The 19845-nt window shown below is 42.5% G+C and overlaps 1 protein-coding gene across 1 annotated transcript in view; it reads right to left on the bottom strand.

The window, feature by feature from the left end:
• BSG (basigin (Ok blood group)) overlaps positions 1-19845 on the bottom strand; it is a 115222-nt gene that overhangs the window by 69717 nt on the left and 25660 nt on the right. The gene's annotated exons all lie outside the window — the stretch shown is intronic.

Below are 19845 nucleotides of genomic sequence, written 5' to 3'. Positions count from 1 at the left end.
TCTGAATTTTTTGCCAGCTTCCCAGTACATTATATAGAATAATTAATGGTGGCATCATGAAGAAAAATTTATCCCGCAAAAATTAAGACCTCATATGGCTCTGGGAGCGGAGAAATAAAAGAGTTATAGGGTTTAGAAGGAGGGGAGTCAAAAACAAAAAACGAAAATCAAAAAATGCCATAGGCGGGAAAGGGTTAAACTTCCTGTAGAAGCGACCAATGAATAGAAAGTCTCTAAATGACTACCTTTATGATGGATAAGGTAAAAACTGAATGTAGGTTTTAAATCTGTAAAAAAAAGGCTCTTAATGAGTGAAATGAATAGAATGATTTGGAAAATCCAGTGTTGTGGTTGGTAAAGGGGAAACAAAAGGGATATTTGGAGCCTACTTTGGTAGGTGGGGTGTAATAGCAAAATATCTACCAAGAGTCATTTTTTTCTTTGACAAGTGTCACAAACCTTTTAATTGTGCCGATCATTGAAGGAGCACTTCCGGTGAAGATCCCCCCCACAAAGAGTTACTCCAAGACAGACCGTATACATCAAAATAGGAAGACAGAATATTACACATATTCTGTTTTTTAGTAGTTTGTGGTAGTTCTTTACTGCAGCAGTAGAAATAGAATTTATAGTGGGCACCACTAAATTTTAGAGGATGCGTCTCAATGATATTTAAACTCGTATAAGTGAACAAAACAAAAAAGATGTATGCTGCAGAGACTCTCAATCTGCTTTGTATGAAAAAATGTGAAGAAAATCTATTAGGCAGGGCCCCATGTAGCGTAAAATCGAAAAAATGAAGCAAAAAATGCTGTGTTTTACAGTGCCTGCAAAGTGGATGGGATTCTAGTTAATCCCATTCACACAATGCAGAAAAATATATGCAACTGATATGCTGCTATTCCAAAAACCATAGCATTTTTGTAAATAGCAGCATGTCAATTATACCCACGGATACGCTGGCTGTTTTCCTATAGGTATAATAGAAGCAGAAAGTTCACAGCGAAAACAGCCATGGTTTTTCCTTCAGTGCCTTTTGGCCTCAGACTAAGGGACGAATAGCCATGTTCTAGCCCCGCTATTTTCTTCAGGCACAAACTTCAGTCACTGTAGGGCCTGGTCTGTGCATGAAATAACAGTTGTAAACTGATGTGGTGACCGGCTTTTTGCCTTGGTGTGTGAAGTCATGTCTGAACAGCATGTATCCACTGTCAATGTTGTGTACATACATTTTGTTTTGAATAAACATATGTAAATGTGTAGCTGAACCTATGTCCCCCACTGTGCATGAAAGAACAGCTCTACAGTAAAGGGCACACACAACAAAGGCTCTTGGTGGAGTCGCTTCCTAGAGACATTCCAGGCATTCATGTCATTAAAAGTGGCCACAAACCAAAAAACAAAACACAGAGTGACACTGGCTAAATATAGTAAGAGGACTGAATATCATTCATGGCACCCACGTGCACCTATACCTTCTTTTTAACCCCTTAAGGACCAGGCCATTTTTTGGTTTCGTATTTTCGTTTTTCCCTCCTCACATTTCAAGAGCCATAACTTTTTCATTTTTCAGTTCACAGAGTCACATGATGGCTTATTGTTTGCGGGACAAATTGTACTTTGTAATGGCATCATTCAATATGCTGTGCAATGTACTGGGAAGCTGGAAAAAAATTCAGAATGAGGTGCAATTGGAGAAAAAATGCATTTGCGCCATTTTCTTATGGGTTTAATTTTTACAGCGTTCACTGTTTGGTACAAATGACATGTTACCTGTGTTCTACGTGTCAGTACGAACGCGGTGATACCAAATTTATATAGTATTTGAAATGTTTTGATACTTTTAAAAAATGATAAACTTTGCAAAATAGAAAAAAAATTTTGTGTCATCATGTTCTAACACCTGTAACTTTTTCATATTTCCATGTATGGAGCTGGTTGTGGTGTCTTTTTATGCAGGACAAGATGACGTTTCTATTGATACCATTTGGGGAAAGATCTGATGGTTTGATCACTTTTTATTCAATTTTTTATAGGAGGCAAAGTGTTGAAAAAAACGCTTTTTGGCTGTTTTTATTTTTTTTGCCGCTACGCCGTTCGCAGTACGGGATAAATGTTTTAATATTCTAATAGTTCGGGCATTTTGGAGCGCGGGGATACCTAATATGTTTATGTTTAATGTTCTTTAATTACTTTTATAGCTAATCTAGGGAAAGGGGGGTGATTTGAACTTTTATATTTTTTTTATTTTTTTAATACTTTTAAAAACTTTTTTTTTTCTTCTGTTACATTTATGATCAGACCCCTTAGGTACCTTGAAACCTAGGGGGTCTGATCGCTCATACTATTCACTGCAATACTACAGTACTGCAGTGAATAGCAGAATCCCAGCACTTCTATTAGACGATGCCTCTGGCATCGTCTAATAGATCTCGGGCAGAGACAAGCCTGGAAGCCTTCAATAGGCTTCCGGCTGTCATAGCAACCGATCACCGCCCTCATGTGACGTTCAGGAGGGCGGCGATCGGGGAAACATGGCGGCGCCCATGCCGCCTGCGCTGTTTACACGCTGCGGTCGCGTTTGACCGCAGTGTGTAAAGGGTTAACAGCAGCGATCGGCTCGGGCACCGACCGCTGCTGTTATTGGCAGGTCCTGGCTGTATTATACAGCCGGCATCTGCCGTGTATGGAGCGAGCTCAGCGTGTGAGCTCGCTCTATACATCCCCATGCGACCCATGACGTACAGTTACGTCAAGGGTCGCTAAGGGGTTAAAGAACATCAAAACTAAAGAACTGTTAAAGGGGCTCTATCAGCAAAATTATGCTGTATGAGCCCCACATATGCGTGAATAGCCTTTAAAAAGGCTACTCAGGCACCGTAAATGTTATATTAAACCCCCGTCCCGTTTTTAAATAAAAGCATTAAAACATATAAGCTAATCTTACCGAACGTGCACCATGGGCGGGGATGCACGATGTGACGTCAGCTTTGGGCACACCTGCCTCTTCTGTCTTCTTGTAGCAGCGCCTCACCTCCCATGAGGCGACCTGAAGCGAGCGCTTCAGGCGGCGCTATGTCAGGACCCCAGGGAGGGCGGCATTTTTGATTATCTAAGCCAGTCCAGGACAAGCTGTCCTGGACTGGCTTAGCACCGAGCGGTGGTTTGGGGAGGCCACTGAAGCAGCGCTGCTCCAGCAGCCTCCCCTCACGCTCAGGCAGAGAGCAGGTCTTCTCCGTACCTGCTCTCTGCCTGCGAACGGCACTAAGCCCCGCCCCCTTCACGCCGTCACGCCCCCTTCGCTCCGCCACGCCCGTACGCTCCGCCCCCTCCTCCCGGGGGGAGGGGGGCGGCTTTCTGTATTTCACCTCGGGCGGCAAAAGGGGTAGGTTCACCCCTGCAGCTATCAGCCAATCGTCTAGATTGATAAAAAACAGGTGGAATTTCTTGCTTGTTCAGAAGGAAATGATCTTTTGGTTTCTGGAGAATTTTTATTATATAACCTTTTTCTATAGGATCCAACCCACTTACTGCACCAGGAAAACATTTTTGTAAACAACCTCCAAAATGCCAAAATCCTTTTTTCTGACACTAGAGTCTTCATGTTTTTTCTTCAATTTCTCTGAGGTAGTGGTTCAGAATTTTTGATTCCGTGTCATCCTACCAGCGGCACAATACGGGGTATTTTCTGTGTAGGACAGGCGGAATTTTTAATCAGCCAAATATTAAATACACATGGCTTGGCCCTTTAAGAGGGCACAGAGACCCCCCGCATGTTTTTTTCTGTCCTGTGTGGACTGGACAGGTGGTGAGGACTCTGTGTCCTCTTAAGAGGTCAGGGCCAGGGTCTTACCTGGTCCTGGCTTCTTCTTTTTCTTTCTATCTTCTGCTGTTTTCTTCAGCAGCTACAGTCTCCTCGCCATCCTGGGGGAGACAGAAGTTAGTGGCAATAAGCTGAGACTCCCCCCCTCCTCTTGTCCTGAGGACCTCACCTGTTGGCCTAGAAACATCAGTGGCGGAGTACATCTCAAAAGCCCTCAGAAATAGGTCTGGGGGTATACACCCCGGTCTTCCTAGTTCCAAAATCCTCGGGAGACTGGCGAATGACAATCGACTTGAGAGTCCTCAACCGCTATATCAAAAGGAAGCCTTTCAGGATGGAATCTATAGACTCGGTAACAACCTTTCTCCTGCAGGATGAGGTCATGATCCCTCTAGACCTAAAAGATGCCTATCTTCATATTCCTATTTACCGCCCCCACACAGAAAATACCTTCAGATAGACTTCCTCATGGCCGGCCACAGAGAGCACCTTCAGTTTGCCGCGCTCCCGTTTGGCATTTCGTCAGCACCCTACGTTTTCACCAAGATGGTTGCACCTGTCGCTGCAACCCTCAGACTGCAAGGACTATTAGTTGTTCCCTACCTCGACGACTGGATCATAAAAGCTCAGTCAACTTCAGTTCTCCAACATCATCTACAGATAGTCATCTCCTTCCTACAGAAGTTAGGCTGGCTAATCAACTGGGAGAAGTCAGAAATTGTGCCATCCACCCTGAGGAAATTCCTGGGATTTATTTTGGATTCACAGAAGATCTCTCTCACCAGCCCAAGGAAAACGAGGATAGAGGCTGCCATCCGTTTTCTCTTCCGGACACGACGGGTCACTATTCGCACCGCTATGAGAGTCCTCAGCCAGATTTCATTCTCGGCCAGGGCGGTCCCTTGGGCTTTATAGCATTTGCATCCCCTCCAGTTGGAAGTGTTGAGCGCCTGGGACAGGTCTCCACGGGGACTGCATAAGGAGATCTACCTTTCTCTCAATACCCGTCTTTCCCTCAGATGGTGGAGACACCTGAAAGACGGAAGGTCCTCGGTTCAACCTCGTTGTACCCTGTTGACAACGGTTGCATCACATACAGGATGGGGAGCCCATCTGGACAACAAGACCATTCAAGGTCAGTGGAAGAACCCAGAGGAGGGAACATCTAATCTGAAAGAGCTGAGAGCAGTCTATCTGGCACTTTGTCACTTCGCCCCTTTTCTCAAAGGGAAAGCAGTCAGGGTGTGGTCAGACAACATGACCACAGTGATTTACCTCAACAAACAAGGAGGAACCAGGTCTCCAGCCCTACTGAGAGAGGCGAATCTAATTTTCGTATGGGCAGAGAAGAACCTGTTCCACTTATCTTCTGTTCACATCAAGGGCTCCCTGAACATAGTAGCGGATCAGTTGCGTCGTGGGTATCACCATATCAGGAGAATGGTCTCTCAATCAAGACATGTTTCAACAAATCGTCCAAAGATGGGGTCTCCTGGAGGTCGATCTTATGGCAACCCGACTCAACACCAAGGTGGAAACCTTCTGCTTACTGTACCAGGAGGACAATCCCTTGGCAGTGGATGCCCTGTCCATCCTGTGGAGGTTCAGGCTGATATACATTTTCCCTCCAATTCCCATCATACCAAAGGTATTGATGAAAATAAGACAGGACCAAGTCTCAGGAATTGCCATAATCCCGTTCTGGCCAAAAAGACCTGGTGACCCATGGAGAGCTGAGATGCCAGGATCTGAGGAGATTCAACCAGACAGCCTGGAGGTTGACCAGTCCCTATTAAGGAATAGAGGACTGTCTCAAGCTGTCCTAAAGACTCTTGCAAGTGCCAGAGCTGCATCAACTAACCGGAATTACCGCAGAATCGGTAGTATCTTCAATGCCTGGTGTCTAAAGCATGAAGTGCACTCCTCCGATCCCCCACTGAGGGTGATCCTGGATTTTTTTCAGGACGGCCTAGACAAAGGGCTCGCTGCTTCCACTCTGAAGGTACATGTAGCTGCTTTGTCCACCTATCTGGGGAGGCGTCTGTCTCTTTACCTTTAGTGAGCACCTTTATAAAAGGGGCAACTAGGCTGAGACCCACAGTTTCTGCTCCGGTCCACCAATGGGACCTCAGTATGGTCCTATCGGCGCTTTGTTTCACCCCTTTTGAGCCTCTGGAAGAGGTGGATTTAAGGTTCCTGTCCTATAAGGTCGCATTTCTTCTCGCCATAACATCGGCAAAGAGGGTAGGAGAGCTCCAAGCACTCTCCTCTGAGGCTCCATATATCTCTTTTTTCGAGGATCGAGTGCAATTGAGATTCCTTCCGGGCTTTAGGCCCAAAGTACCGTCCAGTGAAAATATAAATCAGCTGATATCTTTACCAGTTTTTTATCCCTCTCCTTCCGCTCCAGAAGAAGAAAAATTTCGTACACTGGATTTGGTCAGGTGTCACAGAATCTACTTACAGTGCACTTGTTCCTTTAGGAGGTCTGAGAACCTCCTTGAGAACTATATTGGAAGACAAAGAGGTCTCAAAGCCTCCAAAGCTTCCATCTCGCAATGGGTTAGGGAGACTGTAAAAACTTCCTTTGTAGCCCAGGGGTTATCTCTGCCTGACCTTTTAAGGGCTCACTCTACAAGAGCGTCTCCACATCCTGGGAGGAGAATATGGCCCTGCCCTTGGACCAAATCTGTACTGCTGCCTCTTGGTCTTCTGAGTCGACTTTTGTGAGTCATTACCGTCTGAGCTCGCGTGCCTCAGAAGCCACCGCTTTTGGGCGAACAGTGTTAAGCTCTGTTGCGGTGAGATCCCACCCTAGGGGATTACTTGTTATCTCTCCGTATTGTGCCGCTGGTAGGACGACAGCGAATGAAGGATTATGAAAATAATCTTGTTTCCCTTAGCCCTAACAGCAGCACAAGGCTTCCCACCCTATATTTATTATTATTGTATTTCTTTTATTACTCTTGTATTTACACGCAGGGGGAGGTCTCTGTGCCCTCTTAAAGGGTCAATGCTGCAGATGTCTACTTTAAGAAAATATATAGGTATGGGGGGGAGGGTTAGCATTATTTTTTAATGTTGCAATTTAGGTTTTATTTATCTCAAAACTGTGAAAATTGCTCTGGCTACTGGAGGTTGCAAAATTTCTGGAGACCCTCAGGGCAGTGAAAGGGTTAACATTCTTAATTAACAGAATTTTATTTTATTTTTTAAATAGTTATCTTCAGAAATCTCTATATCTGAATGTGATTCTAATGTCTGAAGTTCTTTCTCAGTTAGAAGAATCAAAAATTTTCTTGCTACATATATACAACTTTAAAAATGAAAATAATTTTTTCGCCTCCTTATCAGTCATCCTCAGAAACACGTGTGCAAACACTGCGTACATGGAGGGGTATTACCCAGGAAGGTGTTGTAGACAGATAATGCAGCTTTCAGATCTTGACTTCTGCTTAGTTTTAGAAACTGCATGAGTACTGATAGGAGAGGCTTGACTCCTGAGTACAAATTCTACATACGTCAGCCACATGGTCATCAGATAACAACTGCTGACAATCAATACAATTCTTATGCTTTATTTCAGAGGTTTTTTTTTTTTTTTTACCATTAGACATCTGCAACACATTTAAGAGGACTGCCTTTAGTATACATACAAGAGAAGACATAGTGCAGAAAAAGCCCAAGGAGGACATTCTTTCCTTAGATCTCTGAGAGTCCGGCTTGTCAGGCACAACACGGCAATATCAGTCATCAGCAGGTTTAAATGGGTTAATCCATGACGCAACATATCTGCATCATCTGCAATCTTCATTAGCCGCAATAGGTACTTTTACTCCTGCCCCTCCGGACATCCTGGGCATGTGCATTATGTGCGAGGGATCGCTGAGTCGGAATGGTGGCTATAGCTGCATGATGAATAGTACCATGGCATACTTCCATTCGCTTGCAAGTACCATGTTAGTCTTATATCAGCTCACACGTATTCAGAGGCACATAAATATCTGAGAACCTCAGAGCTAACCTGGGAACATATTTGGAGTAAAAAATTTTTTTTAAAAAAGGGCTGTATTAAAGAAAAAAAAAAAAACATGTGCCACACTCAGGAAAAAATAAGGACAAATAAATACAGACGGAAGTGGTGAAAACCATCAGTTATGCTAATTAACTGTTTCATTACTACCTAGGTGGGCTGGTCCGGAAAGGAAAGAAGGTAGGGCTACTTATCCATTCACATCCATATGTGAACCTATACAGTGGCCGCATTCCATGGCGGCCACAGTATACGCCCCCAGAAGTGTGTCCCCGTGTGATTGAGCGTACTTTCGGGTGACGTAATTGAAGTGGGTGGGGTTTTGGATATACAAATCCGGCCCTGCAGAGCACCACTTGCGGCCAAGTATCACAGCCAATCGGGCTATACATGACAGATGCTCGTAACTCCGCTATTATACACTGCTCAAAAAAATAAAGGGAACACTGAAATAACACATCCTAGGTCTGAATGAATGAAATATTCTAATTGAATACTTTGTTCTATACAAAGTTGAATGTGATGACAACAAAATCATCAATGGAAATCAAATTTATTAACCAATGGAGGCCTGGATTTGGAGTCACCCCCAAAATTAAAGTGGAAAAACATACTAAAGGCTGATCCAACTTTGATGTAATGTCCATAAAACATTTCAAAATGAAGCTCAGTAGCATGTGTGGCCTCCACGTGCCTGTATGACATCCCTACAACGCCTGGGCATGCTCCTGATGAGGTTGCGGATGGTCTCCTGAGGGATCTCCTCCCAAACCTGGACTAAAGCATCTGCCAACTCCTGGACAGTCTGTGGTGCAATGTGAAACGCTGGAGGTGCTACCAGGAGACAGGCTAGTACACCAGGAGACGTGGAGGGGGCCGTAAGAGGGCAACAACCCAGCAGCAGGACTGCTACCTCCGCCTTTGTGCAAGGAGGAACAGGAGGAGCACTGCCAGAACCCTGCAAAATGACCTCCAGCAGGCCACAAATGTGTCTGCACAAATGGGTACAAACTAGGCAGAGTGAATTCCACCCGGAAGAAGACGCGGGGACGCAGCGCGGAGAAGACTTCGGAGAGGTAAGAGAAGAACCAGTGTTGTTTGACACCTACTCGATTGAACACTACTCACTCATCTCTAGTAGAAACCCAGGTCTGGGAGGAGATCCCTCAGGAGACCATCCGCAAACTCATCCGGAGCATGCCCAGGCATTGTAGGGAGGTCATACAGGCATGTGGAGGCCACACACACTACGGAGCCTCATTTTGACATGTTTCAAGGACTTTACATCAAAGTTGGATCAGCCTGTAGTGTGTTTTTCCACTTTAATTTTATTTATTTTTTTGCTTGTTTGGGGGGGGGGCTCCATATCCAGGCCTCCATTGGTTAATAAATTTGATTTCCATTGATGATTTTTGTGTGATTTTGTTGTCATCACATTCAACTTTATACAGAACAAAGTATTCAATGAGAATATTTCATTCATTCATATCTAGGATGTTTTATTTCTGTGTCCCCTTTATGTGTTATAGTTTGCTGTAACTGTTTCACCTAAAGCTTTGCCTCTGATGAGTTGCTGATAATTGTCAGGCATTCTATACGGCAGTATTGTGTGCCACATACAAACTTGTGTGGCAGTCTATAGTGTGATGTGTGCAATGGTAGTCAGTACCTTCATGAGAGTGTAATGTAAGCTCTCTAGTTAGACTTTGAGATAGCTTTTACCAGTCTTTAACTGGTTTTCAGCTATTTATTGGATGTGTTTGCTTATGAGAAACTCAAAATTTGAGTGTTAAACACCTCTTTGAATAAAGGAGACTACTGAGGGATTAGTAGGGTCTATCCTCTGTATTGGTGAAAAACAAGGGGGAGGGGTATCCATTGCCTTTTGGGATGGTTTATCCTATGGTGCCTGTACTATCACATGGATTCACCCTTTGTTAACATTTGGGTTTTGGAGACTCTTCCCCCCATGTGAACAATATCCCACCCTCTATTCTAAAGCTATCTTCTCATCGCCCTCTCCTGCTTTGTGGGCCTCCACCATTTTCATTTTCAGAGTGCTAGGCAGCTGCTTAGAAGAACCAATGGCTGATGTATTTTGGCACAAGGTTAGAGGAGGCTGGGTATTTATAAAGGTGTAATATTTGCATCACTTGTCCTTTCCTAACAATGATAGTGAAAAAGCCATAACCCTAACAGGTTAATGAAGGTTTGAGACCTTGGTCAAAGTTATCAACAAGGGTTCCCAAACTTCTGCAAGATAATCCTTTCTTTTTTTCACTCTAAAATTGTACTCAAACATAATAATACATTGATATTGCTTAAAATTATAGACAAGTGTGTTTTAATCTTTAACGTTATCCCTATTAAAGATCATTTCATCTTGCTTAACTGTTCTCAATAACAGTCATTTTGACCAGGGGTGTCCAAACTTTTGCATGCCATTGTAGATATATATAATTTTATATCACATGGAGTAACAATAATCCATTTTTATTTAGCTTAAAAGGGAGCAGCAGTAAATTGGTTGTACGTAATCAGAATACCTTGTAATGGTGGTTATACAGTTTTCCTGCTGTTCAGCCTTGGGGTCCATTTTCATGTAAATCAGTTTTATTTAAAGGAAATGAGGGGAATCTAGAGCTGAGAACAAAACCCAGGCAAGCAAAGACAGGTCTCCAAAGCAGTTTCTCATTTCCGTAATACACAAAACATGGGGATTAAAGTGAAAGCAAAGAAGCGACATGAATAGATCAAATCCAGCCACTGCAGCATGTATAACAACTAGAGATGTGCGAGTAGTGAAATATTCGAGATTCAATATTCGTCTTGAGTAGAGCCTTAATATTCAACTACTCGATCGAATATCGAATCCCATTATAGTCTATGGGAAAAAATGCTTGTTTCAGGGGAAACCACTATTCTAAAGGAGAGCCACTAAGTCCACGAATAGCAGGAGGAGAGTGTTTAGGAGGAGCGCTTGGCAGTTAAAGCACACGGACCCCATAGACTATAATGGGGTCCGTTTGCTTGCAGCGCACTGCCCGCACAAATGATTTGTGTGGGCAGTGCGCAGCAAGCACACGGACCCCATTATAGTCTATGGGGCCCATGTGCTTTATCTGCACAGCAGTTGCGCTCGTATTTCGTTCGGGGGGGGGGGTGTCCTCCTGCGGACTCCTTCTGGACGGGAGGCAAGCGCTAATATGAACCAGCCGTTACTCGTCCTGCAGAACCAGCATTGATTGGTCGCGGATTCTAAGATCGGATCACAGCAGTCTCCATTGTGGTCCGATCTTAGACTCCGTCTCGTCACAGACGAGCCTCCAGCAGAACCAGCGTTGATTGGCCCAATGCTGTACACTGTATAGCATTTGGCCAATCAACGCTGGTCAATGCATTCCTATGAGAAAAAGTCAGCTCCCGCATAATGGCAAGCCGCCAGCTCTACCAACTAGCAAAGATGAGCCTGCTGCAGTACCAGCGTTGATTGGCCGAATGCTATACACTGTATAGCATTCGGCCAAACAACGCTGGTTCTGAATCGAATCTTTACTGCGAATAGCAAGTAGTATTCGAACAAGTACTAGTATTTCGAATATCTACTCGATTGAATACTACTCACTCATCTTTAATAACTAATAGTCACACACCATTAAGAGGAGGTCGGCGTCCCAAGGAGGTTCTCCATCTTGGAAAAAGCCCAGCTCAGGAGCAAAAGTAGCAAATTAAGCCATAATGGCATTTAACACTTAAAGATAATGAATAAAGGCATGCCTTGGGACCCCATGGCGCTCAACAAATTCTGCAACCAGGAGGAGGTGTTTGTCCAGGGAAAGAAGCTGATCCAGGAATTTCCACTTGGACTGTTTATCTCTATAAAATCTTTAGCCTCACACAGAAGTCTATGAAGAGGGCAGGGGGAGGAAGAGGCTGCAGATTTATTCCTTCTGTGAAGTCCTAGAGTCTTGGCTTGAAGATAGTGCAGTGTCAGAAAAGCTCTTCCTCAGAGTGGAACAGTTGCAAGTATGTGTGATACTGATTTCCAGCCTTACCACAAGAGTATGTGTGTGACGTATGAAGAAGCCTTCAGCCAGAGCACCACTTTGCAATAAGAATTCCCCACTGAGACCTAGATGGTGGGATCCAGGTTAGAGAATCCCTACTCTTAGGTGTGTTAATCTTAGCTCAAGAGGAAGGAGATAGAGGAACCTCATCGATCTAGCCTCCCCCAGAGAGGTTACTTGCACTGACTTCTGTGGGAGGGGTCTTTTAACTTTTCTGTCTTCCTATCACTACAGCAGTCACGAGGGACATTGAGGAAAACTTATTTCTTTATGTTACAAAGTTTAATTTATAGTTTCCTTGTTTTATAATTGGAGGTATTATTGGAAGTGGAAACCTGTCTTGCCTACCATGCACATTGCTATGGCAGGCTTGGTAAAGCACTTTGCAATCACATGGGGATACAAATTATCCTGGCAGCAATGTCAGTTTGATGAACAAAAAAAAACAAAAACCCTTCCTTCAGTCAGCAATGACGGCAGCCTTTAAGAGATTCAATGCCTATGGTGCCACTAATCTCTGCTATTATAGCAGTAGCGCAACTGAGATCATGTGGGCACAATTTCTAAGCCCAAGGTCCATTGTGACATAGCTGTATGTCAGGATGTTTAACTATATGTCAAGGTGACAAGGTAGTTCAAAGTGGCTGTCCAGTCACAAATTACCCCTACCAAACCCCCAAAACACCTGCCAATCATGAGAACTGGGGTGTTTTGCACCTCAGTTTCACTGGAGTTGCTGGTTAGAATTGTGTTGTTTCTCTGTAGTCACTACTGTAGAGGAACCTGCAGAGATATCCAAAGTATTTGGCAGGGCACATTTCCAACCAGCTACTCCAGTTCTTTGGATTGGTGGGATGCCAGCACTCAGACATTCATTGATCAGCAAATTACCCTCTCTTCATAGTAGGGATAACTTGTGCCTGGACAACCCTTTTAAGTCAAAATGCAGTAAGGGGTTAATCTTTCCTGATCACTAAGATCTTTTATGCCTCTTAAGTTTTGTGGTTCTCAGTTGTACCTTTTCTAACCTTATGGCACCTTTTCTAAAACCTAGTGCCCAGAACTGAACTTAAATGTTACTTTACAAAGAATTGGTGCAGCGTTATGTGGAATATTGAGAGCGCAGCAGACTCACTGCAGGGGTGAAGGAGAAATAGTAAAATGAGTAGTGTGTTTCCATTTACTACTATCTATGGACAGCTTTCATGCTATGTGTCTACTCTGACATACTGTATCTATGTAGACTCTAAACATGGGTTGCCCATATTCTTAGCGCCCACTACAGTTGTCAGATAAGTACAGTCATTTTCACTTGAGTCATTCTATTATGTTGCTTAGACCACTTTTATGACAGTATTGGTTAGGTTTTTTGTCAGCATTTGTAAACCAAAATTAGGTCTGGAGTCCAAGCAGAAAAAAACAAAACAAAACAAAAAAAACCCACACCCACAGCACTCAGTTCTTCCACTTGTGGCTCTCCAGTGTGCCCAGAAAGCATGCTGAAAATGGTAGTCTCCAAAATTCGGGAGATTCATAGGTTGCAGACCTCTGAAGCTTATTTAGTGTGCTCTCATATTAATTCAGAGTCAATTTAACCCAAAAAGAATTATGTTGATGAAATTTTCATGCAGCAGAATAGACAGCGGGAAAGAATCTGACAATGGCTGCTGATGGGACCTAGCAAAATGCCTTATCAATTCTGTGATAGGAACTCAGGCTGAGCCTAAGCTGTAAGGAATAGACAAAGGCAACATCTGGTACTAGTCTGCTTTATGGCTTATTTGGGCACAAGTTGGCACTTCTGTAAGTTGTATATAAGGACACATATACTAAGAAGCAGTCTGAAAATTTAAACATTCATGCCACACTCACTTGCCAAGAAAAATGGTACACTTGTCACCAGAGCTGTCATAACTGGAACTCTGACAGCTCAGGGTTCCCAATTTATTTGTGGTCCTGCAGAGGCTGTAAATGGCTGAAGGGAGAGGCCACAGATGAATCAGCAGTAAACTCTGCAATAGTTATAGTGGTCTGGGTCAGAAGGATATGAGGGGGAACAAACAGGTAAAGTAAGATGCTGCTTGTAAGGGACTGGCTTTAACAGTACTGCAGAGCCCAGATGCCGAACTCAGAACTCCCACTGTATAGTGACCGCATCGTAGTATTCTGAGGATGATAATTGTTTGTGTTTTTTTCTTCATGAGACAGTTCATAAATTACAATCAGATCAACCCATCTACTTGCTAGAGTCTTCTACCCTACCTCTGACCCTATAACTTATGGCCCGTTTGTTTTTTGATAAAATGACCTAAGACCAAAAGTCCATTGTTTCTTTCAACACAATGCCACCCCCCATTTAAAGGGAACCTGTCAGGTGTTTTTTTCCACCATCAACTGACCCCATGTGCAGGATCAAGGAATTCCTTTTCCATTAGTGCCCCTCAGTAATTTTGTAAATGTTATAAAGCATAGAAAGTCATATGTATATTAACCCCTTAATGACCAAGCCAAATTTTGGAAATTTGCCCTGTGTGACTTTATCAGTGAATAATTCTGTAACAGTATTAGGCATCCAAGCGATTCTGATATTGTTTTTTCGTGACATGTTGTACTTTACTGAGAAGGTAAAATTAGACTGATATAAGTTGGGTAAATTTATTTAAAAACTCGCAAATGCTGAAAATTTTTCAATGTTTTCCATTTTTAGCTGCGATATCTCACATATGCACAATAATACAGGGCAAAAAAGTTAGTAGTTATATACTTCCAAATGTTCCTTTTGTGTTTCAAGCATATTTGCAATAATTTTAGCATATTTGAGTAACTTAGACAATTTACAAGTTTATAAGCAAATTTTGGAAATTTTGAGTTTGTCATTTTTTCCTGTACCAAGCTCTGTTTGTAGACAGGAATAGGTGACAAAGACAGAAACTCCCATTAAATGACCCAATTAGTAAAACTAGACCCCTTCAGGTATTCTTTGAGGGGTAAAGTGAGCATTTTGATCAAATATTGTTTTGCAAGAATTATTACAAATGATGAAAAAAAATTACATTTTCATTTTCTTCAAATATATGTCATTTTAAAGCCAGGTTTTTTTGCACACATTACATCAAAAAGAAAAAAACACACACCCCAAAATATATTTTGGGTCCCGGGAAATGCGGTTTTGACCGCACACCGTAAACAGGGTGTAGCAAAAACTTTATATCAATACAGGCAGGGTAAACAAACTAAACAGTCTCCTGATGAGTTACATTAGGGTAATGAAACGCGTTGAGACGTGATTACTGCCATAAGTTGAGCATTATCAGACTCAATCTAGCATTCCTGCATATCACTATTTATGATATATGTATAGTATTAGAGCCCTCTTTTTCTAATTTCTTTTTCACCTGCCCCTTATCTTAGCACTAGATCTGCCATTAGACAGTGAAGCATATATGCCCAGCATGACTCGTTTGGGGAATGCCATTTGTTTTTGGCAGCTAGTGGGCTGTGTAATAGTTGGTTACTGATTGCAGACCTAGTCAAATTTAAACAAAGTAACAGTTGTATCCTGTGTAGTCTAAAGGGAGGAATGCCAACTATACTAAATTGGATACTTATCTTTATTCCCCTGACACAGTAGGAATCTACATGGGTTACTTTGTTATTTTTGAAAAAACCACACACAATTGACTCTGTATAGGTATATACCACTTTATTAGGGGCTGTTCAACAATATCAGGTGTATAGTTTGTTCACATTGGGCTTTTTTGGAGGCTAACAGCTGTCCTTTTAACAAAGTGGGTTTATTTTAATATATTTAATAAAGGTTATTTTTTATCTTTGTTTTCTAGGGGGCATCCACTTTTTGGAGCCCAAAATATATCACCCCACTTCTCCCGTGTTAAAAAAAAATGTCCATTTTGTGGCCTTAGTCCTATGTACGCACATACAGTAGGGCCCAAGAGGTAGGGAGGGCCAAATGGATTGCAAAACACAAATTTTGCTTGCAGATATTTTAGGCCCATTGCACAAACAAGATTTGAGTCACCAAAGCAATTGAAACCCCCCATAAATGACCCCATTTTATAAACTAGACCCCTTAGGGTATTCATTGAGGGTTATAGAGAGTACTTCGACCCCATAAGTTTTGAGAAAATTTGCATCAAACAAAAAGAAATTCATATTTTTTACACAAGTGTCATTTTATAGGCAGTTTTTTTGCACATAACACATGAAAATGAAGAAAAACACCCCAAAATAGATTACTCCATTTCTCCCGTGGTCAAAAATGTACACTTTGTGGCCTTAAGCCCATGTACGGACGCACAGTAGGGCCCAAAAAGAAGGGAGCACCAACTGGATTTCAAGACAATTTTTGTTTCTAAATGTTTCAGGCCCATTGCTCATTTAAACAAGATTTGAGTTACCAAAATAATTGAAAACCCCCATAAATGACCCCATTTTATAAACTAGACCACTTGAGGTATTCATTGAGGGGTATAGTGTGTATTTTGACCCCATAGGTTTTAAAAGAATTTGCGTAAAACAAAAAATTCTCATATTTTTTTTTACACAAAAGTCATTTTAAAGGCAGTTTTTTTGCACATAACACATGAAAATGAAGAAAAACACCCCAAAATAGATGGCCCCATTTCTCCCGTGGTCAAAAATGTACACTTTGTGGCCTTAATCCTATGTACGGACGCACGGCAGGGCCCAAAAAGAAGGGAGCACCAACTGGATTTCAAGACAAATTTTGCTTGCAGATATTTTAGGCCCATTGCACATTCAAACAAGATTTGAGTTACCAAAACAATTGAAAACCTCCATAAATGACCCCATTTTATAAACTAGACCCCTTAAGGTATTCATTGAGGGGTATAGTGAGTATTTTGACCCTATAGCCGTTTCACAGATTTTACTAACTTAGGGATGTGTAGGTTAAAAATTACTAAAATGTCCCTTTATCCCCAAAGTTTTCATTTTCATAAGGGGTTAAAGGAGAGAAAGCCCCCCCACAGTTTGTTACACAATTTCTCCTGAACACGGCAATACCCCATATGTGGCCATAATCTGCTGTATGGGGACATGGTGGGGCTCAGAATGGAAAGAGCGCTATTTGGCTTTTGGAGGGCAGATGTGACTGGAATAGTTTTCAGGTGCCATGTCGTATTTGCAGAGCCCCTAAAGTACCAATACAATGGAAACCCCTCAAATGTGACCCCATTTTAAAAACTACACCCATCAAGGAATGTATCAAGGTGTATTATCACTCTGAGCCTAAAAATGCTTCCCAAAAATTAATGTACAAAATGAAAATTTTAATTTTGAAAGAAATCTGCCATTTCGGTGCCCAATACATTGCACTTTTGTGTTGTCAGAGACCTGCACTCCTAAAACTATTAAGGGGCCATCCCGAAGGGCAGAAAATTATATATGTGGGTGTAAACTGCTGCTTGGGCACACAGCATGGTGCAGAAGGGAAGGAGCACTGCGCTTTTTAGCTATTGGGGTACACAGAGTTAGAGGGACTTTCGGGGCGCCATGTTTTTGCAGAGCCCTGGAGTTGACAGTAAACTGGAATTCGCCAAGTGACCCCATTTTGTAGGGGAAATTTTAGGGTCTCGGCAAATGTGACGGTGTCCAAACACCAACAATCTAAATCCGCACTCCAAAAGCACATAGCGCTCCTTCACATCTGCGCCCTGCTGTGTACCCAAATGGCAGTGTATGCCCACATGTATGACACTGGTGTACCCCGGATAACAGACTTAATGCCATATGTGGGTAGAAAGGCTGTTTGGGCACAGCTGGGCACAGAAGGGAAGGAGCTATTTTGGTTTTTGGACGTCACTTTTGCAAAGCCCCTGAATTGCCAATAAAGTGGAATCCGCAAACATGTCACCCCATTTTGGACACTACCCCACTGATGGGATTTATCAAGTGGCGTAGCGAGCATTTTTAACCCTTGAGTGTTGCATTTATTTGGTTTCCAGAAATGAAATTGCGGCTGATAATGAGAAGTAAAAAATGAAGTTTTCCAGAGATTCGCCATTTTAGTGCCCGATATGTTATGCCCGACTTATGTCAGCAGAGATACACACTCCAAAAACTGGTAAGCGGGTATCCCGGGCACAACAGCTTTTAGAGCGTTCATCTCGGATACAAGTCGGGCACAACATATTATGCACTGAAATGACGTATTCCTGGAAAAATGGTAATTTTCACCTCTCACAATCAGCTTCGTATTCATTTATGGATAATAAGTTATAGCAACGCTTGGGGGTTAAAAATGCTCTTTGTACCCCTGGAGAAATCCTTCAGGGGTGTAGTTTCCAAAATAAGGTCACATATCAGGGGATTCCACTTTACTGGCGTTTCAGCTCTGCAAAAGTGTCATGGCATCCAAAAACCAAAGTGTCTGTGCTCCAAAAACCCAATAACCCTTCTTCCCTTCTGTGTCCGGCTGTGCCCTAATATCAGTTAATACTCACATATGACATTACGTCCGTTATCCTGGGTACACCAGTGTCATACATGTGTCATACATGTGTCATAAACTGCAGTTTGGACACACAGAAGGGTGCAGAAGAGAAGGAGCGCTATGCGGATTTTGGAGTACAGATTCAGATGTTTGGTATTGGACGCGATGTCATGTTTGTAGAGCCTGTAAGGTACCAGAAAAGTGGATTCCCCAAAGGAGTGACTCCATTTTGAAAACTGCACCCCTCAAAGAATTTCTCAGGGGGTGTAGTGAGTATTAGTATCCCAGACGTGACTGCACAGCGGATGGCGAAGAGGGAATAAATAAGTTGTGCGGAGAACATTGCAGACACCAAATTCCCTACTATGTTCCAGTAGCTCCTATGATTGGGGGAGTCACTCTGGGGTCACTTCTGGTGTCTGTTCCCTCATAAGCTGTAAATCTGGGGTGTCCGCTGATATCCTCTTGCACAGCTTATATATTCCCTTCTTGCCGCAGCTAGTCGTGTTCTAATAATTTGGCGATTTTTGCGGGTTTTTGCCTTCACATTGCTAGATGCTGTATTTTCTTTATTTTTCTGGTGATGTGGCCATATAAGGGCTTGTTGTTTGTGGGATGTGAAGTATTTTGTAATGACACAATTTTTGGGTGCCTACAACTTACTGAATACATATTAACTTTTTTTGCTGGATTTAAAAAATAAAATCAATTCTGGCATTGAATTTTCCCTTTTAAATTTTTCGCCATGCAGCGTACAGTATACGTAACATGTAGCCTTTATTCTGCGGGTCGGTACGGTTACGGCAATACCTCATTTATAGTATTTTTTTATGCGATACTAATTCTGCAGAACAAACACATTTGGGGACATAAATCAGTGATTTTTGCATCGCCATCTTCTGAGAGGCGTAACTTATTTTTCGGTGGACAGTGTTGGTTGGGGGCTTATTTTTTGCGGGACAACCTGCACTTTTTATTGGTACTATTGTGGGGTGGATATGACTTTTTGATCACTTTTTATAGCATATTTTGTAAGGTGAGATGGCGAAAAATCACTACTTCCGGCGGGTTTTTTCCGTTTTTTTTTCCCCGACGTTCACCGTATACATTATTGTTTGTTTTATTGTTCAGATTGTTACGGACGCGACGATACCAAATATGTATTGTTTTTATTAACTTTTAGGGTTTTTTTTTTTTTAATATAATTCATTTTCTATAGAAAAAAGGGAATTTTGGGGCTTTATAAAAGCATCACTAATTCTCTATTAGACGCTGCAGGACACAGCTGTCAGTGTCTTGTAGCGTCTGGAGGAAGTCAGACGCAGGGGCTGCCTGCGTCTGACTTCCTCTTAAAGCGGCAGGATCAACCAGATATTGGGGGTCTCTTGGAGCTTGTGGTCACTGGCCAGACCCCAGGCTCCATGTTAGAGACATCGCGCCCCCCCCC

This window comes from Leptodactylus fuscus, chromosome 1, assembly GCF_031893055.1.
Source record: "Leptodactylus fuscus isolate aLepFus1 chromosome 1, aLepFus1.hap2, whole genome shotgun sequence".
Taxonomy (NCBI): Eukaryota; Metazoa; Chordata; class Amphibia; order Anura; family Leptodactylidae; genus Leptodactylus; species Leptodactylus fuscus.
This window is presented reverse-complemented; position numbering and strand designations above follow the sequence as displayed.